The sequence below is a fragment of the Vipera berus genome (genome assembly GCF_964194415.1).
Source record: "Vipera berus genome assembly, chromosome: Z".
Taxonomy (NCBI): Eukaryota; Metazoa; Chordata; class Lepidosauria; order Squamata; family Viperidae; genus Vipera; species Vipera berus.
In genome coordinates this window covers 87,593,867-87,611,443 of record NC_138205.1, presented here as the reverse complement: position 1 = coordinate 87,611,443, position 17,577 = coordinate 87,593,867, and positions in this window count along the sequence as shown.

Here is a 17,577-nt window from a genome sequence, read left to right as displayed (position 1 = left end):
AAAACCCTATGGACAGTACCAAAAGGCAAAACGATATGACGCTGGAAGATGAGCCCCTCAGGTCGGAAGGCGTCCAATATGCTACTGGGGAAGAGCAGAGGGCTAGTACTAGTAGCGCCAGAAAGAATGAAGTGACTGGGCCAAAGCCGAAAGGACGCTCAGCTGTGGATGTGTCTGGTGGTGAAAGGAAAGTCCGATGCTGTAAAGATTTTTTCTCCATAGGAACCTGGAATGTAAGATCCATGAATCAAGGAAAGCTGGACCTGGTCAAACAAGAGATGACAAGACTGAACATTGACATCTTAGGTATCAGCGAACTAAAATGGACAGGAATGGGTGAATTTAATTCAGATGACCATCAGGTATACTACTGTGGGCAAGAATCCTTCAGAAGAAATTGAGTAGCCTTCATAGTCAATAAAAGAGTAGGAAAAGCAATACTGGGATACAATCCTCAAAATGACAGAATGATCTCAGTTCGAATCCAAGGCAAACCATTCAATATCACAGTAGTCCAAGTCTATGCCCCAACCACCAGTGCTGAAGAGGATGAAATTGACCGATTCTATGAAGCACTACAGCACCTTATAGAACTAACACCAAAAATGATGTTCTTATCATCATGGGGGATTGGAATGCTAAAGTAGGAAGCCAAAAGATAACTGGAATAACAGGCAAGTTTGGCCTTGGAGTGCAAAATGAAGCAGGGCACAGGCTGATAGAATTCTGTCAAGAGAATGCGATGGTCATAGCAAACACTCTTTTCCAACAACCCAAGAGACGGCTCTACACATGGACATCACCAGATGGTCAACACAGAAATCAGATTGACTATATGCTCTGCAGCCAAAGATGGAGAAGCTCTATACAGTCAGTAAAAACAAGACCAGGAGCTGACTGTGGCTCAGACCATGAGCTTCTCCTTGCAAAGTTTAGGCTTAAACTGAAGAAAGTAGGGAAAAGCACTAGGCCACTCAGGTATGAATTAAATCATATCCCTGTTGAATATACAGTAGAGGTGACAAATAGATTTAAGGAATTAGATCTGATAGGTGGTCACTGTCCTTGAGCCAGACATCCTAGAATGTGAAGTGAAGTGGGCCTTAGAAAAGCTGAGCAACAAAAAAGCTAGTGGAGGTGACAGTATTCCAGCTGAGCTATTCAAAAGTCATGCTTAAAATCCTACAAGCTAGACTTCAGCAGTATGTGGATCGAGAACTACCCGAAGTACAGGCAGGATTTCGAAGAGGCAGAGGAACTAGAGATCAAATTGCCAACATACGCTGGATCATGGAGAAAGCTAGGGAGTTCCAGAAAAAACATCTACTTCTGCTTCATTGACTATGCTAAAGCCTTTGATTGTGTGGATCATAACAAACTGTGGCAAGTTCTTAAAGAGATGGGAGTACCAGACCATCTTATTTGTCTCTTGAGAAACCTATATGCGGGTCAAGAAGCAACAGTGAGAACTGGACACGGAACCACTGATTGGTTCAAAATTGGGAAAGGAGTCCGGCAAGGCTGTATACTGTCGCCCTGCCTATTTAACTTATATGCAGAGCACATCATGAGAAAGGCAGGGCTAGATGAATCAAAAGTTGGAATTAAGATTGCCGGAAGAAATATCAACAACCTAAGATACGCAGATGATACCACTCTAATGGCAGAAAGTGAAGAAGAACTAAAGAGCCTCTTGTTGCAGGTGAAGAAGGAGAGTGCAAAACTTGGGTTGAAACTTAACATTAAGAAAACCAAGATCATGGCATCTGGCCCTCTCAATTCCTGGCAAATAGATGGGGAAGAAATGGAGGTAGTGACAGATTTTATTTTCCTGGGCTCCAAGATCACTGCAGACGGGGACTGTAGCCAAGAAATTAAAAGACGCTTGACCCTGGGGAGGAAAGCCATGGCAAATCTAGACAGCACACTAAAAAGCAGAGACATCACCCTGTCAACAAAAGTGCGTATAGTCAAGGCTATGGTCTTCCCAGTTGCAATGTATGGCAGTGAAAGTTGGACCATAAGAAAGGCTGAGCGCCAAAGAATTGAGGCCTTTGAACTGTGGTGCTGGAGAAGACTCCTGCGAGTCCCTTGGACTGCAAGGCGATCAAACCGGTCAGTCCTAGAGGAGATCAATCCTGACTGCTCTTTAGAAGGCCAGATTCTGAAGCTAAAACTCAAGTACTTTGGCCACCTAATGAGAAGGAAGGACTCACTGGAGAAGAGCCTAATGCTGGGAAAGATCGAGGGCAATAGAAGAAGGGGACGACAGAGAATGAGGTGGCTGGATGGAGTCACTGAAGCAGTAGGCGCGAGCTTAAATGGACTCCAGAAGATGGTAGAGGACAGGAAGGCCTGGAGGAATGTTGTCCATAGGGTCGCGATGGGTCGGACACGACTTCGCAGCTAACAACAACAACAGACCATCGGACAGGTTCTTTTGAGCCTGCAGATACAATTCTATTATTTTTTAAATAAAAATCTCATGGTTTTGTGATTTCCTATTAATCAAATGATTATCCTAGTGGACAATCATTTAAATATGAGCCATTCATGTGCCGCACCTGCCAAAAAAGCCAACACATTGCTAGGCTGCATTAACAGAGGGATAGAATCAAAATCACATGAAGTATTAATACCACTTTACAGTGCCTTGGTAAGGCCACACTTGGAATACTGCATCCAGTTTTGGTCACCATGATGTAAAAAAGATGTTGAGACTCTAGAAAGAGTACAGAGAAGAGCAACAAAGATGATTGGGGGACTGGAGGCTAAAACATATAAGGAACAGATGTGGGAATTGGGTATGTCTAGTTTAATGAAGAGAAGGACAAGGGGAGACATGATAGCAGTGTTCCAATATCTCAGGGGCTGCCACAAAGAAGAGGGAATCAAAGCGCCTGAAGGCAGGACAAGAGGCAATGGATGGAAACTAATCAAGGAGAGAAGCAACCTAGAACTAAGGATAAACTTCCTGACAGAACAATAAACCAATAGAGCAACCTTTCTCCTGAAGCAGTGAATGCTCTGGAAGTTTTTAAGAAGAGACTGGACAGCCATTTGTCTGAAATAGTATAGGGTTTCCTGCCTGACCAGGGGGTTGGACTAGATGACCTCCAAGGTCCCTTCCAGCTTCTTCTTCTTCTTCTTCTTCTTCTTCTTCTTCTTCTTCTTCTTCTTCTTCTTCTTCTTCTTCTTCTTCTTCTTCTTCTTCTTCTTCTTCTTCTTCTTATTATTATTATTATTATTATTATTATTATTATTATTATTATTATTATCATTATTATTATCATTATCATTATCATTATTATTATTATTATTATTATTATTATTATTATTATTATTTTCATTTTTGAGGCAAACTGGATAATCTCTATATGCAAATTAAACTGAATTCTTAATTATTGAATCAAGGCCTGAGACCAATCAATGCACATTTTAACATATCATATTGTATTATTATTATTGTTGTTGTTGTTGTTGTTATTGTTATTAATTCATTATTATATTTATCATTCATTTATTCATTTTATTTATGTAGTCACCCATCTCACTTTTATGAGATTCCAAGCACCGTACAATAAAAGAAATAAATAATATAACATGTACTATATGAAAAATAAAAATAAAACATATAGCAACTGGGCATTATCCAATTATATATGCATTCCTATATTGTAGAACTAATTGTTTTAGGGTAGTTGCTGTATACAAAAATGCACATATCAATAATATGCATTGTGATATGTATTAATGTGTTAGTAAAAACAGATCAAACTGATAGCATCCATTCTCAAATGAATATTATTCACTAATTTCTAGACACAGGAAGAAACAATGATAGGGCTTTTGTCCACTCTGTGGAACTCCTCAGTTTGCAGTTTGCAGAGTAGTAAAAGCAATACTGGGATACAATCCCCAAAATGACAGAATGATCTCAGTTTGAATCCAAGGCAAACCATTCAATATCACAGTAGTCCAAGTCTATGCGCCAACTACTGGTGCTGAAGAGGATGAAATTGACCGGTTCTATGAAGTCCTACAGCACTTGATAGAACTAACACCAAAAAATGATGTCCTTATCATCATGGGGGATTGGAATGCTAAAGTAGGAAGCCAAAAGATAACCGCAATAACCGGCAAGTTTGGCCTTGGAGTACAAAATGAAGCAGGGCACAGGGTGATAGAATTTTGTCAAGAGAATATGATGGTCATAGCAAACACTCTGTTTCCAACAACCCAAGAGATGGCTCTACACATGGACATCAGCAGATGGCCAACACAGAAATCAGATTGACTATGTGCTCTGCAGGCACAGATATAGAAGCTCTATACAGTCAGTAAAAACAAGACCAGGAGCTGATTGTGGCTCAGATCATGAGCTTCTCGTTGCAAAATTTAGGTTCAAATTAAAGAAAGTAGGGGAAAGCACTAGGCCACTCAGATCTGAACTAAATCATATCCCTGATGAATACAATAGAGTTGACCAAAAGATTTAAGGAATTAGATCTGATAGAGTGTCTGAAGAATTATGGACGGAGGTTTGCAACATTGTACAAGAGGTAGCAACTAAAATCATCCCAAAGAAAAAGAAAAGCAAGAAAAAAATGGCTGTCTGAGGAAGCTTTGCAAATAGCTGAGGAAAGAATGGAAGAGAAAGGCAAGGAGAAAGATACACCCAACTGAATGCAGAATTCCAGAGAATAGCTTGAAGAGATAAGAATGCCTTTTTAAATGAACAATACAAAGAAATAGAAGAAAACAATAGAATAGGGAGGACCAGAGATCTCTTCAAGAAAATTGGAGATAAGAAGGGAATGTTACATGCAAAGATGGGCATGATAAAGGACCCAAATGGCAGGGACCTAACAGAGGCAGAAGAGATTAAGAAGAGGTGGCAAAACTACACAGAAGAACTATACAAGAATGAGCTTAACATCCCAGATAACCACAATTGGGTGGTCACTGACCCCAAGCCAGACCTCCTAGAATGTGAAGTGAAATGGGCCTTAGGAAGTCTGAGCAACAACAAAGCTAGTGGAGGTGACAGTAATCCAGCTGACCTATTCAAAATCTTAAAAGACAGTGCAGTAAAAGTGCTACACTCAATTTGCCAGCAAATTTGGAAAACTCAACAGTGGCCACAAGGATTGGAAAAGGTCAGTTTATTCCAATTCCAAAGAAAGGCAATGCCAAAGAATGTTCAAACTGTTATGTATTGGGTTCAATGGTAATACCACATGGGTTGCTGGAGCAGCTAACGGCTCTCCAACAACCCAGACTACAAGTCTCCAGTGCTGCTATTGGCTGTCCCTAGGCAGCAATGGTTGCTTCAAACCTATTGTCTGCTGCCTAAGAGTAGACTATATATTGTGGCTAGTTACAGCCCAATTCTCAGTTCAGATCTTGCAAGCAGTAAACCATGAGTTTTCCTGAACTCACTTGCCTCGTCTTTATTCCTGCGCCAAAGCACCCGCTACACAACACTGGCGACGAAGGTGGAATCCTGCTTCCCTGAAAAAGAGCTGAAATCTTAGAGGGCAAGGCAGTGCACGCCGGAGGGAAAAGTCATTCCCCCCCTCCCTCAAGGTCGGCTAGCAAGCTACGCTAGTGACCTCGTGCTCAGCAGACTCATTCCCTGAGCCTGGGAAGAAGGATCGGAAGAAATCACAGGAACAAGCAAGAAACAGAATGCCGAAGGTCAGAAGACTTCAAGAATTCGATGTGAAGCATCCAGAAGAATGGCCATCTTATTGTCCCAGATAGAAAACTACCTTTGGGCAAACCAAATCGCGGAAGAAGGCCTCAAGGCCTCAACGCTACTCTGCCTCTGCAGCCCAGCAACCTTTGATTTGGCCGAGAACCTCTTCGCTCTGACACCAATAGAATCGGTCTCTTACATGGACCTCAGGAAGAAGTTAACTGAACATTTCCAGCCCAAGATGTCTGAAAAGGCCTGGTGTTTCAGGTTTGACCAGAGAATGAAGCAACCCAGTGAATCAGCTTCAGAATTCATTGCAGGCTGAGGCAGGCCACACGCCTTTGCAAATTTTCAAACTTAATAGAAAGACTACGAGATCGGCTCGTTTGCGGCCTATGGAACCAAATGCTTCAACAAAGACTCTTTGCCAGACCGAATTTAATGTTTTCAGAAGAACAAGACGAAGTTTTGGCTGACGAAGCTGCCGGGGGTGCAATTCAAGCAGTCCAGCCCACCAAAACGACAAAGCATGAAGAAACAGTCCACCACGAGGATGCCAAATGCCCCGAAGAGTCCTCCAAGGAAGAAGAACCAGAAATCAAATGAATGAATGAATCTTCATTGTCAATGTACAACTGTGTATACATTGAGATTAGCTGAGCCTCCCTTTGTGCTCCCACCCCCCAACACACAGTGACAACAAATCCTCCATCTTACTACACCATGTGAACCAACTACACCACACACCGGCCTCCCAAGTCAATTCTGCATAAAATTTACACAAGTTATTTCTCATTCAAAAGCCTAACAGCCCATGGATAAAAGGTGTTTTTCAGCCTGTTGGTGTGGCTGGCTATACTCCTATATCTCCTACTTGATGGTAGGAGAGTAAAGAGATACCGTCCAGGGTGTGAGTCGTCCCTGAGAATTTTCCTCACTCTTCCAAGGCAATGAGCCCTGGTGATGTCATCCAGTGGTGTCAGGGAACAGCCCACAATGTCTTGTGCTGTACTCACCACCCTCTGTAATACTTTCCTATCCACGGCTGTCAGACCAGCATACCAGACCACAATACCATACGAGAGGATGCTCTCTATAGTGGACCAGTAAAAGAGGGTGAACTGCTTTAGAGAGAGCAGGCGAGACAGCAAAGTTAAGTAAACTTAACTTTATTAAGAACCAGGCAAACAACAGTAGAGCAACGCTCTTATTTATACTAGCAGCTGTCAACGTATTGTCCAATCAGGGCTGAGCCAGTTTCCCGCGCCGTCTGCTTCGCCAATCCGAGCTGGCTGATTCTGACAGCTCGGAGCTGTCAGCGGTAGCGCGTGCTGTTGCCAGGTGATTCTGACAGCCGAGAGCTGTCAGACGGTGGGCGCCTGCGTAGTTCTGTCTGGCAGCTTTTGACAGCTGTCAAAAGCTGCCGCGGCTTTACCTCAGCCCTGTACACTATTATTATTATGTTAACGTTAATAAACATGTAAATACATAACACCCCTTACCCCTCCCTCTGATTGAGTTGCCGTTTCCCCGATTGTTTCTTTTTGGGGTTGCCCCATTCGAAGTCTTCTAAATAGGCGGGGGGTCTTTTTATTCTTTCGGACCGTCGGGGAATTGTTTCTTCAGTTTGTTCCTTTTCTTCATATGTGTTGGAATCTGGCTCGGGGGGCGGGGGGCTTGATCCTCTTGCTTCGGGGTTTCCTTGAGGAAAGAAGTCATGTTGTGCGGGGTTTTGTTCAGGGGTGTCTTGGTGTGCAGTTGCCTGCGGCGGCGGTTCTGGTTGCATTTCAAGGTTCCCCCTTTCCCCCATATTTTGTGGGCTGCGACGCCGTAGTTGGTCAATGTGTCTGCGGATGTGGGAATTATTTCCTGTGTCAATGACGTATGATAGGGGACCTGTTTGTTCTATGATGACCCCCTGCATCCACTTATTGCCCCCTCCGTAATTCCTAGCCCAGACAGCTTGCCCGGTGCTGAGAGTTCTGTACCGGAGGGGAAGCTCTGGGTCTGGTGGGGATCTGTCAGGATGTAAATGGTCCAGTCTGGTAGTTAGTCTTTTGCCCCAGCGTAGTTCTGCTGGAGACTTCCCGGTAGTTGTGAAGGGGGTGGTGTGTTGTGATAAAAGGAATTGAGCAAGTCTGCGGTGCCAGTTGCCGGTGATGATTTTCCGCAGTGCCTCTTTGGTTGATTTCACCATCACCTCAGCCAAGCCGTTCGTGGATGGGTGAAACAGAGCCGTGGTGGTGTGCCTAATAGAGTTCGCCGTTGTGAAACTCTGGAATTCGTAGGAAGTAAATTGGGGGCCGTTATCGGAGACTAATACATCCGGAAGTCCATGTGTGGGAAACAACCCCCTTAAAACTTGTATTGTGGCTGCAGAAGTTGTGCTTGTAACTGGGGCCACCTCTAGCCATCTAGAATAGCTATCAACGACTATTAGGAACGTTTGTCCCTGGAACGGACCCGCAAAGTCTATGTGTATGCGTGACCAGGGTGTCTTGGTTGTTTCCCATCTGTGTATGGGAGCTTGGGGCTGGGCTGCTCTGACAAGTTGGCAGGGATAGCACCCAGCTACATGTGATTCTATTTGTTTGTCTAATCCTGGCCACCAGACGTAGCTTCTGGCCAAAGCTTTCATTTTGACCGTGCCCGGGTGACCTTCGTGGAGGCTTTCCAAAACTTTTAATCTGTGCTTTTCGGGTATTACTACCCTGCTGCCCCATAATAAACATCCCTGATGGGAGGATAATTCTTTTTGCTTCAAAATATAGGGTTGGAATTCTGGGTCTGGGGGTGTGGATTGCCAGCCTGACGTGACGTAGCCTAATACTCTGCCCAGGATTTTGTCTGCGGCTGTGGCTGCAGAAATGTCCTTGACTGATAATGGGCATTCTGGCAGTTCAGAAATAGCTAGTATCTTTCCAGCTGGTGCAGGGTCTGGGTCAATTACTGGTTGGGGAAGTCTGCTAAGCCCGTCTGCATGACCCATGCTTTTCCCTGGCTTGTATTCCAACATGAATGAATAGGCTGACAAAAAGGTAGACATCTAAGGATGCGGGGAGATAATATTTGGGGTGTCTGTTTGTTTACAGTAAAGATTCCTAATAGGGGCTTATGGTCCATAAAAATGGTAAATTGGCGACCATATAGGTAGTCATGAAACTTTTTTACGCTTGCAACTATAGCTAAAGCCTCTTTATCAATTTGAGCGTAATTGCGCTCAGGTTTTGACAGCGTTCTGGAATAGAACGCTACAGGGGTTTGAGTTCCCTCCTTAGTTAAGTGGCTTAAGACTGCTCCAATGCCGTAGGGAGAGGCATCACATGCCAGACATAAGGGTAGCTGTTCGTTGAACAGTGCCACCGTAGCGTTGCTGGTCAGTAAGTTTTTTAGAAGTTTAAAACTTTTGTCGTGCTGAGGTGACCAAATCCAGGGTTTGCCTTTGTCTAATAGCCTGTGGAGGGGTTCAGCGATGGAGGCTTTGTGAGGCAGGAAGGTATGGTAGAAATTAACTAAACCAAGAAAGGCTTGCAGTTCCTGTTTATTTTTGGGGGTGGGTGCTGTTTTGATGGCTTTTATTTTTGATTCAGTGGGGTGAATCCCCTTTGCGTCAATTTTAAACCCTAGGAACTCCGTTGAGGGCACCCCTATGGAGCATTTGTCTCTTCTTAATTTGAGGCCAGCCTTCCTGAACCTAAGGAGCACCTTTGTTAGTTTGTCCGCTAAGTCGTTTTCAGATTCCCCTGCAATTAGGATGTCATCAAAATATGGGCAGACCCCAGGGATCCCTTTTAGTGTTTTTTCCATGATTTCTTGGAAGATCCCTGGGGCTGCAGAGATGCCGAATTGAAGGCGGTTAATTTTAAACGCTCCCTTGTGCGTGACAATTGTCTGTGCTAAGGGGTGACAGGCAGCTGTAAATACGCCTGCGCCAAGTTCAGTTTTAATGATACTGGGGGTCCTGTGTGTTTCCCTAGTGAGCTGTCAAAAACGTCCGCGAATTGAAGGCAGACGGATTCTAAGTTTGACAGCTGAGTGGCATTGACGCCTGTCAGCGCTATCCCTAGTGCCTCGAACCAGTCCAGCCCTAGCAGGCTGGTCCTGTTTTCCTGGGTAACTAGTATAGTAAGGGGTCCCTTAAATTGCTTAAACTCTGTTGGGACGGAGGCCTTTCCCCGGAGTTTAATGGGCGTTTTTTGAAAATCCGCTAGGCGGAGTTTAGTGGGGCGTAAGGCAGGCCGTTTTTGGCTGCGGTTACAAATGTCCCTGTAAGTTTGCCAAGAAATGAGGGAGACGGAGGACCCAGAGTCCACTTCCACCTCACAGGGAATTCCGTGAATTAGGACGTCCACCTTGACTTTGGGCTTAAGGGTGCTGTGGACCGTGCGCTCACTCACTTTTCCCTTCACATTTTGTACTAGGGGTTTGGATTTGTGCCTGTCCCTGGGTGTAGGTTGGTTCGTACCTGCAGACGTCACCTCCAATTCATGTAGATTTTCTCGACTCCGGCTACGGCACATGGCTTTGAGGTGACCTGTTTTTCCGCATCCATGGCACTTGGCACTGCGGAACCGGCACGATGCTCTCGGGTGGCTTCCGCCGCAGCTGGCACATTTAGCCCTGTTCGGCTGGTAGCTGGTGCTCTTGTGGTTGTTGGAAGGTCCCCCTCAGTTGTTGCATTGCAGCCTGAGTCTCTCGAATCGCCACTAAACGGCATCGATGTCCATGGAGATGTCGTCATCCTCTGGACCGCTGAGAGCGCCGTCCTCCTGGTGCACGGACCCACTGGGCCCGCTATCAGGGGAACGTTGGTTGTCACCATGGCTGTCTTCGTAGGCGATGACTTCCATCGCCACTTCAGCCAGCATCAGAGCGGGTTTGGCGATCAGCTTCCTCCTCAGCCGCTCATCTTTAAGCCCTATGACAATTTGGTCCCGAATTCGGTCCTCTAAATCGGGGAACCGACATCGCCGCGCGGCGTGTCTGACCCGGGTTATAAAGTCATTAGCGGGCTCGTCAGGAAGCTGTACTCGTCGGGCAAAATTTACCCTCCAGAAAAGCTCTGACTTCGTGGGCATGAAGTGTTTACTCAGCCCCTCGGTGAGTTCAGCGTAGGAGATTGTTGCGATGGGTTCTGGACTGAAGAGCCCCACAGCGGCATCGTAGACGGCGGGCCCGCTGAGCCAGAGGAGGGCGGCTGCCTTCGCCCGGTCGTCCGTTATCTTCTTCACCACCAGGTACCCTTCTACCTGGCCTAGATGAGATTCCCAGCATTCTGGGTGGCGAGTGTTGAACTCGCGAATGTGGCCATGGTTCGTCATGCTGTCTGTCTCGGTCGTGGGTGCTGTTGCTTGCGTTGTGTGGAAGCTAGGCTTCCTTAGTGACTTCAGCGAGTGACTAGCTCAGGCTAAGGGAAAAAATCTCTTCTCCCCTTAGGCGGTGACTTCAGCTATGCAAGCAGGCATCCCATCCTCGTCGCCAGTGCTTTAGAGAGAGCAGGCGAGACAGCAAAGTTAAGTAAACTTAACTTTATTAAGAACCAGGCAAACAACAGAAGAGCAACGCTCTTATTTATACTAGCAGCTGTCAACGTATTGTCCAATCAGGGCTGAGCCGGTTTCCCGCACCGTCTGCTTCGCCAATCCGAGCCGGCTGATTCTGACAGCTCGGAGCTGTCATCGGTAGCGCGTGCTGTTGCCAGGTGATTCTGACAGCCGAGAGCTGTCAGACGGTGGGCGCCTGCGTAGTTCTGTCTGGCAGCTTTTGACAGCTGTCAAAAGCTGCCGCGGCTTTACCTCAGCCCTGTACACTATTATTATTATGTTAACGTTAATAAACATGTAAATACATAACATGAACAAACTTCAAAAGCAGCCCAGCGTGCCACACCGCAACAGCCAGCAGCAAGAGAACACTTACAAGGCAGTTCTATTACCAAGATGTAAAGGGTGCGGCGGCCGCCATTTTCACACTGATTGCAGATTCCAGACAGCCACATGCAGAGGCTGTGGCCGGACAGGCCACATCACAGTGGTATGCAGAGCCTGCCAGAGGGACCGGCCACCCAAACACCAGTGGAAGAACCGAATAGGAGAGGTACTGAGGCCCAGGGTCCAGTTAGTGTGGGGTTTTTCAGAAGCCGTAGAAGTGTGTGCCACACTGGGGCCCGATGCCCTCTCAAACCTAAACTCAGACTCCTGGTAGAGCTACAAGGAGTTCCTTGTAAAATGGAATTGGACTCTGGCTCTGCAGTCTCCATTATTTCTCAAGACACTTATAATTTCATGTGTAGGCACAGTAACAATCGGGCCAAACTGAGGCCCTCAGACATAATTCTAACTGACTTTCAAAATGCTCAAGTTAAAGCTAAGGGAGAAGCCACCTTGACTGTAAAATTTAAGGGGTTTTATGGGCACCTGGATGTCACATTAGTAGGGGGCCAGAGAACGAGTCTTATTGGACTCAATTGGTTTGATGCCTTAGGTATTCAGATTACTGGTATCAACTGGACACAAACTGCAAATCTCTCATCAGTATGTGAGGATTATGCTGACGTTTTTGATTCTGCCCTAGGAACATACACAAACTCGCTTATCTCATTCAAGCTAGACCCCAACGTAGTTCCAATTAGGGTTAAACCTCGAAGGGTCCCCTTTGCCTTAAAACATAAAATTAATTCTGAATTTGACAAGCTTGTAGAACAGGGCGTTTTACAGCCAGTTGATGGTGGGGAGTGGGAAACTCCTATAGTCACCCCACTTAAAGCAAATGTGGAAATTCTCATTTGCGCTGATTATAAATGCACTCTAAATAAAGCCCTCAAGCAACATACGTACCCAGTTCCAGTGGTCAACCATATTTTAGCCTCCTTGCAAGGGGGTACTATTTTTGCTAAACTTGATTTAGCACAGGCCTATCAGCAATTGCCGGTTGATGAGGCTCAGATGAGCTGTGGCTCAGATGATCGTGACTCACAGGGGGGCTTTCAAAGTAAAACGCTTACAGTTTGGAGTCAGTGTTGCCCCAGCCATTTTCCAGGGAATAGTGGAACACACACTTAAGGGCATTCAGGGTGTCTGCCCTTATTTTGATGATGTTCTTATTGCTGGGGAATCCCCAAAAGTGTTAGCCAGCAGGCTCAGGGCTGTTTTACAGAGGCTTCGTGAAGCAGGACTCAAATTAAAAAAGAGCAAGTGTAGTATTGGGGTTCCTTCAACAGAATTCTTGAGATTCAGAATTGATGCTAACGGCATTCACCCTGCTGAATCTAAAGTGAAGGCCATTAAAATGGTTCCTAGGCCCAAATCCAAAGGTGAGTTACAAGCATTCTTGGGTCTCCTTAACTTCTACCTTGGGTCTCCACACCTTTCTACCTCATAAGACAGCATTAGCAGAGCCTTTGCACAGGCTTTTATATAAGCTCCATGGAAATGGACTAATTTACATGAAAAAAGTTTCCAGGACTTAAAAGCACTATTGTCAGAAAAGTCCACTGTAACTCATTACAAAGAGTCTAAACCAGTATCTCTTGCATGTGATGCATCTCCCTATGAGGTGGGCGCAGTTTTAATTCACTTAGAAAAGAATGGAACACAGGTTCCTATAGCATTCTACACAAGGACATTGTCCTCTGCTGAGCACAATTATGCTCACATTGACAAAGAGGCCCTAGCCATTGTTGCTGGAATTAAAAAATTTCATGACTATTTATATGGCAGGGACTTCATGGTCTTTACAGACCGCAAGCCACTGTTGGGACTTTTCACAACAGACAAACAAACCCCCCACATACTGTCCCCAAGAATGTTGAGATGGTCTATTTTCATATCTGCATACAGTTTTAAATTGATTCACAAACCGGGCAAAGAAATGGGCCATGCTGATGGCCTCAGCAGACTACCACTGCCACTAATGGAACCAGATCTAGCTCCTGCTGCCAGAATTCTGTCCATACAGGACCTGCCTGAATTTCCCCTCCATGCTGGGGACATTGCTGCTGAAACAGCTACAGATAGAACACTTAGTAGAATACTTTCATGGGTATACATGGGGTGGTTAGATAAAAGCCCAGGTTCTGAATTTCAGAATTATTTTGTCAGAAGACATGAGCTTTCTGCCCACAAAGGGTGCATTTTATGGGGAAACAGAGTCATAATTCCCTCTTCCCTAAGAGACAGGGTCTTACAATCATTACATGAAGGCCATCCAGGCATTGTCAGAATGAAAGCTTTAGCAAGAAGCTACCTTTGGTGGCCTGGCCTTGACAAGGACATTGAGGCACAAGTCCATGGTTGTTATACACGCCAGCAATCTAGGCCTGAAATGCCACAGGCTCCAGGTCACAGGTGGGAGGAAATGCACACTCCCTGGTCTAGAATTCACATAGACTATACTGGGCCCTTTCAGGGCCAGCTCTTTCTCATAGTAGTGGACAGCCATGGGTGGAAGTAATTCCAGTCCCTAACATGACTACTGCTAGGACCATCCAGGTGCTGAGAAAACTCTTTGCCACACATGGGTTGCCAGATGTCTTAGTTTCAGACAATGGGACCCAATTCACTGCTGCTGAATTTCAGGCCTTCCTTAGAGCAAATCTCATCAGACATGCAACGTCTGTGCCCTTTCATCCGTCTTCTAATGGTCAAGCTGAACGCATGGTGAGGACAATGAAGGAATCACTCAGGCACATTGTAATAGGTGACTGGCATCACAGATTGGCAGATTTTTTACTCTGCCAGCATTCCATGCCCTGCACTGCTACAGGCAAAAGTCCTGCAGAACTGCGTTGGGGGAGGCGATTGATCACTAAACTGGACAGGTTGCATCCAGATAGAGTGGCAGCAGAAGCCTCTCAACCAAAACCCCCTAGGGGGCTGCAAATGGGCGATTGGGCCAGGAACTATGGTCATGGGAATCTGTGGGTTCCTGGTAAAATTACCAAAGCATCTGGGCCCCTATCTTATGAAGTGGGGCTGGAGGGACGGAAAGTTGTCAGACGCCACATTGATCAACTCAGAAAAAGGTTTCCAGAATGGCCACTAAGCGAGGACTGCATCATAAGTCCCTCCCAAGGTCCTCAAACTTGCGGCCAAGCTAGTCCTCACTTGGACTCTCAGGACTTTTCCTTCATAACCAATGAGGAACCAGATAGAGAAGTGGGGAGTCCAGGAATGCAACATGGATCCTCTGAAGCAACAAGCCAACCAGAACTTCAGCAACCACTGCGCCTACTCTGCTGATCAGTCTGACTCTGGGGTGGGCCAACCTGGAGAGGCCAGCCCTAGAGCATCTAATCCCCTTGACTCAGGAGCAACAAGGGACATGGGTCTACCCAGTCCACTGGGTAAGCTGGTGGACCAGAAAGTGACTGGAACTCCGAGACATTCCACTAGGACACACAAGCCTCCTTCATATCTTGCTGATTACATTGTAAAATAAAGATCTATAATGTTGTTGCCACTGTACTACAGAAACTGGGAGTTATGATGTTAACTGTCTAGTGTGCTGTCAATGAAGGCCTATTCATTCAGCTGCTGTAAGTTAACCTTGTAACTTATATGGGTTTATTTTCTATTACTATTATTTAGGATTGTTTTGATAATGAATCTTGATAATTGTATTAAGACTAAATTGTGTTACAATATTGTCTGATCTAAGAGGGGAGGGGTGTTATGTATTGGGCTCAATGGCAATACCACGTGGGTTGCTGGAGCAGCTAAATGCTCTCCAACAACCCAGACTACAAGTCTCCAGTGCTGCTATTGGCTGGCAATGGTTGCTTCAAACCGATTGGCTGCTGTCTAGGGGCTAGACCAGGGGTGTCAAACTGCCAGCCCACGGGCCAGAAGTGTCACGAAGAAACCGCACCTACCCCATTGCCAGCAATGGGGAAAAAGTTCCGATACATCACGCGACATCACGTGATATCGCAAGTTTGAAATGTCTGGGCTAGACTATATATTTCAGCTAGTTACAGCCCAATTCTCAGTTCAGATCTTGCAAGCAATAAACCATGAGTTTTCCTGAACTCACTTGCCTTGTCTTCATTCCTGAGCCAAAGAACGTGCTATTGCACCATTGCACGCATTTTACATGCTAGTAAAGTTATGCTTAAAATCCTACAAGCTAGACTCCAGCAGTATGTGGATCGAGAGCTACCATAAGTACAGGCAGGATTTCAAAGAGGCAGAGGAACTAGAAATCAAATTGCCATCATATGCTGGATCATGGAGAAAGCTAGGGAGTTCCAGAAAAACATCTACTTCTGCTTCATTGACTATGCTAAAGCCTTTGATTGTGTGGATCACAACAAATTGTGGCAAGTTCTTAAAGAGATGGGAGTACCAGACCATCTTATTTGTCGCTTGAGAAACCTATATGCAAGTCAAGAAGCAACTGTGACAACTGGACACGGAACCACTGATTGGTTCAAAATTGGGAAAGGAGTCCGGCAAGGCTATATACTGTCGCCCTGCCTATTTAACTTATATGCAGAGCACATCATGAGAAAAGCAGGGCTAGATGAATCAAAAATTGGAATTAAGATTCCTGGGAGAAATATCAACAACCTAAGATATGCAGATGATACCACTCTAATGGCAGAAAGTGAAGAGGAACTAAAGAGCCTCTTGTTGTGGGTGAAGAAAGAGAGTGCAAAATTTGGGTTGAAACTTAACATTAAGAAAACCAAGATCATGACATCCAGCCCTCTCAGTTCCTGGCAAATAGATGGGGAAGAAATGGAGGTAGTGGCAGATTTTATTTTCCTGGGCTCCAAGATCACTGCAGATGGGGACTGTAGCCAAGAAATTAAAAGATGCTTGCTCCTGGGGAGGAAAGCCATGACAAATCTAGACAGCACACTAAAAAGCAGAGACATCACCCTGTCAACAAAAGTGCATATAGTCAAGGCTATGGTCTTCCCAGTTGCAATGTGTGGGTGTGAAAGTTGGACCATAAGAAAGGCTGAGCGCCAAAGAATTGAGGCCTTTGAACTATGATGCTGGAGAAGACTCCTGTGACTCCCTTGGACTGCAAGGCCATCAAACCGGTCAGTCCTAGAGGAGATCAACCCTGACTGCTCTTTAGAAGGCCAGATCCTGAAGTTGAAACTCAAATGCTTTGGCCACCTAATGAGAAGGAAAGACTCACTGGAGAAGAGCCTAATGCTGGGAAAGGTTGAGGGCAATAGAAGAAGGGGACGACAGAGAATGAGGTGGCTGGATGGAGTCACTGAAGCAGTAGGTGTGAGCTTAAATGGACTCCAGAAGATGGTAGAGGACAGGAAGGCCTGGAGGAACATTGTCCATGGGGTTGCGGTGGGTCGGACATGACTTTGCAGCCAACAACAACAAAATGTGGAATTAATTAAACATATGTTTAGTCATATGTTTCTAGTGTTCGGTGTGTTTTAAGACAAATATCTTAAAAGACTAAAAAAGGAATTGCTTTCTTCAATTTTTAAAAAATCATTAATAGTTATCAATATATTTGTACTGTTTTAAAGAAAATGTGGAATTGTCACATGGGCAATAATACAAGTAAAATGTATATAATTTTAATAGATATAATATATAATAGATTTAAGATGCTGGTACTTACCTTTAAAGCCCTACATGGCTTAGGACTGGGATACTTGCAGGACCATCTGCTGCCAGGAACGAATTCCCATCGCCCAGTACGCTCACACAGAGAAGGCCTCCTCAGGGTACCGTCGGCTAGACAATGTCGGCTGGCGACCCCCAGGGGGAGGGCCTTCTCTGTGGGAGCACCGGCCCTGTGGAAACAGCTCCCCCATGAGCTTCGGATGGCCCAAGATCTCCAGTCCTTTCACCATGGCCTCAAAACACTCCTTTTCCACCTGGCTGACCTGGACT